The sequence below is a fragment of the Erithacus rubecula genome (assembly GCF_903797595.1).
Source record: "Erithacus rubecula genome assembly, chromosome: 14".
In the NCBI taxonomy this organism is placed as follows: domain Eukaryota; kingdom Metazoa; phylum Chordata; class Aves; order Passeriformes; family Muscicapidae; genus Erithacus; species Erithacus rubecula.
In genome coordinates, this window is record NC_136666.1 from 1,542,491 (window position 1) to 1,547,077 (window position 4,587).

Here is a 4,587-nt window from a genome sequence, read left to right on the forward strand (position 1 = left end):
CCACCCATCCCTCCCTCCCTCCCTCCCTCCCTCCCTCCCTCCCTCCATCCTTCCCCCATCCCTCCCTCCCGTCCCTGCCGGCGAGCGCGGAGCGCTGGTGCCATCTCCTGGGCTGCGGAGATTGTCCCCACGATCACATTCCCTGCGAGACCGAGCCATCCTGAACTCCCCCAGCCTTCCTCCTGCATCTTCCTCGCCTCCCACCCTGCTCTGCCCAGAGCCCCAGGCTGGCTTTGGTGGGCTCTAGTTTAGCCCTGGCTTGGTGAGGAAGAACATTTCCTGTGCTTGTCACCGGGGGTGACAGGACAGAATGGCTTCAAACTGACAGGGCAGGGTTAGGTTGGATATTAGGGAGAAATTCCTTCCTATGAGGGTGGTGAAACCCTGGCACGGGCTGTCCAGAGAAGATGTGGCTGCCCCATGAAAAAGTTCAAGATCAAGTTGGACAGGGTTTGGAGCAACCTGGGACAATGAAAGGTGCCCATGGCAGAAACTGGGCGACCTTTAAAGTCCCTTCTGACCCAAACTGCTCTGAAATTCTGTTATCAAAAGGTTCCCAAGACCTGGCACAGCCCAGTTAGATCCCCAGACCTCACTGGATACATAGAATCAGCCCGAGCAGCCAGCACAGCTCACCACTGCCCTCAGAGAATTCCCCACTCACAGTGGGCATTAGTTCCTTGAGAACACATCAGTCAATATCTACCCAGCCTTAAAAGCTGGTTCCTCTGTCTGACAAGCCCTGGAGAAGATGGTGAGCCTGTTGTCTCCAAATCACAGCTCAGTTCCTCTTCCAAAGCACCCTAAATCCAGGCTAAAAATAAATGGGCTGTATTGATTTCCTTTTTAAAACTAATGCTGGGGAGTGATGTGTTCTGTGCTCAAGGAAAAGCAAAAGGCATTAGTCACAGGGAAGCACAGCCAGGGCCCTCCAAACCCCCACAGGTGTAAATACAGCCCATCTCACACCAAACCCCTTGCACAGGCTCTGGGGAGCAGCAGCAGCAGAGCTGTGGGGCTGGTCCAGAGGAGTTGTCCCACGGTGCAGCACAGCTCCAGTGACTTTATAGGGACTTAAAAAACCCCATCCCTGTACAGAGGCTGCATGTGTGGTACCCAGATGGCAATGCTGCAAAGTAGCACCAAGTGAGAAAGGAGAGGTTTACTCACCATGCTGGGGACACATCCTCATCCTCTGAGGGTAAGGGAGTCTCCCAAACCAGATAAGGGGTTCAGACCCTCTTCCCAGGCCATGGCAGAGCTGTAGTGAGGAGGAAAAAAAGCTGAAGGCACCTGAATTCAAAGGCAGGCAGGGTGGTGGGCAGCATGGAGGGTGTGGTAAGAGTGCAGAATCAGCTTTTTGTGGACAAACAGCAGCCCCAGCCCAGCTGTTTGTCTCCTTAAATTAACAGCACCCCAAGAAGAAAGTCTGGTTTGCTGGTGGTTGCAGAGATGAAACAGGCTTTGAACTGTGCTTCTCCCATCTAATGCAGTGTTCCCAACTTCCCTGGCACCCCCAGCTCCCTGCAGCATCCTCTTCCTCCTTGAGCTCATCCCAAGGCATGTCAGAAACACCAAACAACCCCTGTGCCATCCCCCTCTACTCCCCTGGCTGAGCCCAGCACATCTGCCCAGCTGTTTCCCAGCACAGACACGAGGTTCCCGTGGCTTTTGCCCCGAGCACTCAGAGGGACCCCCCTGCTCCTGCAGACCTGCAGATCCACCCAGTGCCTCAGCCAGGGCCCTGCTTCAGCCAGGTCAGATCCAAGGGCTTTGTTTCCTTTCCTTCCATAATCCCTGCAGCTCATGGGAAGGCAGATGCTGAGAAGCTAAATCCCAGCAGCATTGATGAATGTGCTCTCTCCTGCCAGCGCCGGATGGGATATTTGGGATATTCCTTCCAGCTCCAAGCACTCTGGCTGCTCTCCTCCCTCGGATGGAGCTGCTTCCCCAGCTGCAGCCATCAGGACCCCCATCCTCACTCCAGCCTCCTCCTCTGCCAGTGGCTCTGGCATAAGGTGCAGGGTGTAGTTTTGGGGGAAAAGGCAAGTAGAGCTGAGCTCTGCTTTATTGAAGGCTGCACAGGGAACCTCTTCCCTGCAGGTGATTGTTGGCATTCCAGGAAAATAGTTGCCAGGGATAGCTTTGCCCATGCCAAGCAATCAGGGCACACAGCTGGCCAGGGAAAGGGCTGTCCCTTGGGCAGGACTCCCAGCTTGGGGAGGGTTGGTGCAGCAGATGAGGTGAGGTTCCTGTGAGAAATGGGGTGAGAGAGGTGCCCGTGTGAGCAGGGTGCCCTGCAGACATGGCAGGGCTCTGGGTGGAGGGGCTGCAGCTGTGGACCCCCTCTGCAGCCCTGCACACCTCCCTCTGCACTGGCTGCCCTGTAAACACATCCTAAATAAAGCTTGGATGGGATAAATAAATGCGTCCGGAGGCCAGCGGGTCAGCCAGCAGCGGGAGGAGGAGGGGGCAGCCAGAAGGGATGGGAGCTGTGGCTGCCTCAAACACCCCAGCACTGCAGGGGAAGGAGAAAATTTAATTTTTCCTCTTTTTTCCTACCTCCTAAAAGTCCCCCCAAGCCTCCAGCTCCCCATGGTGGGCACTCACCAAAGCACAGCTGCCTGAAAATGCCTGAAAACTACCGCCAGAAAATGGAGCTGGAGTTGGCAGTGGCTGCTGGGGTGAAGCAGGGGAAGGAAGGGTTCTTCATGCTGCCAGTCCTGCCCAGAGACACCACCCCAGGCTGGCTCTGCCCCTCTTAGCCCAGCCAGATGTTGGCTGGGAAAGGCAAAAACAAATCCCAAAAGTCACAAATCCCCGCTGCTGGTGGGGGCTGGCGGGGGGAGGCTGGAAATGTGCTGGCCAGATGTGGGGCACAGAGCTCGGGGCTCAGCCAGGGGGCGGCCCTGCTGCCTGAGGCAGGGCTTGCTGGGGATTTTTCAAGGAAGTTTCAAGCAGAGGTTGTGATTTCCTTGTTGGAGAGGGGGGAATAAAATTATAATTTTAAAAGCAGTGGAAGTTTCTCTCTGTCCTTGCTGTGTTTTGGATATTTTCCCACCAGCCTCCTGCCTGTGGAGTTCACCCTGAGCATCCTTGAGGGGGAGGATACTCAGGTTGCTTGGAACCATTTCCTTGCTCCAGCTGTACCTGCTGCCCTCATCCCAGTCTGATGTTCCCCTGGCAAAGGGTGGCTCATTCCCAGTGGCCCAGTGAGCAAAGCAAACCTGAGGATAGAGAGCCTGAGGTAAAGCCAGGGATGACAGTTGGTGGGTTGGAGGTGGTTCTGGTGGGTTGGGGGTTGTCCTGGTGGGTTGGAGGTGATTCTGGTGGGTTGGGGATTGTCCTGGTGAGTTGGAGGTGGTCCTGGTGGTTTGGGGGTGGTTCTGATGGGTTGGAGTGGAATGGATGTGTTCAGCCCACCTGTTGCCTGTGATGTCATGGGGATAGTAGAGATCAAACTCTACCCCAAAGGCCAGAGCCCTGTACCCCCTTCTTCCTTCATCAGCCTCTAAAAGCAGCAAGGAGAGGGGACTGCTGAGGGCAGAGAGATTAAAGCCTCCCAGAGCCCTCAGTGGACCCTAAGATAAAGAGCAGGAAAGGGAATACTTTGCAAAATTGAATCTGTACAAATCAGCCAGCCTGGCTAATATGAAACCCCCAGACTAAACAGAATTAGCTAATGAACTTACCGAGCCCCTGGCAATTACTCAGAAAAAGTTACTGAAAAAACAGCACATCCCAGGTTTATTTAATGTCTTTATTAATGATCTGAAAGCAAAAGTAAACAACAAATTAATTATGTTTGCAGATGACTGTACACTGGAAGGTGTTGCAAATGCTGCCAAAGACGGCAAAGTCACACGGAGGGCCCTGGAGGGGTTAGAATTAACCCAGCAGGAAACAAGCCACATGTAATCCATCAGCCAAACATGGCACGGCAGGGAAAAGGGAAAAGGGCCTGAAATCCAGATATCCATGAGGAAGGAGGAGTGAGCTGCACAAGAGCCGAGGAGGAGGATGGGAGCACCTTTGGAGAGGGTTGGAAAGATGGGATGTGAGCAAGGAGCTGAGAGCCAGGCTGGGTGGGATGCTGGGTCTCAAACGGTGGTGACTTGTCCTGAATCAGCTTGGCATTCAGGAGAATTCCTGAATTCAGCAGGAGAAGCTGGGAAGCTTTTTTCCCAGTGTTGTGCTATCACAGTTGGAGTGCTATGAGGGCCGAACATCCTGAATACCAGCCCAGAGGTTTGCAGGGCTACTTCAGGAATACAGCCAGGGGTGGGTACAGGCACCTTTGGGATCCAGACACTGATCTGGGTGTGTGTGGACACCAGGAGCTGGCTTTGCTCCCTCAGCAGTGCCCGGTCCAAGGGATCTGTGCAGATTAACCCAGCTGCTTAGAGCACGGTGCTAATGGCACCAAGCTTTGATCTCTGTGCGGGCCATTCGCTCAACAGTTGGATCCGATGATTCTCGTGGGTCTCTGCCAGCTCGGAATATTCTCGGGATTCTGTGACACCCGGCCCAGCCCGGAGCAGGCGGCGCCTCCGGAGCCGCCCCTCGCACCCCGGCCGGGCTCTGCCC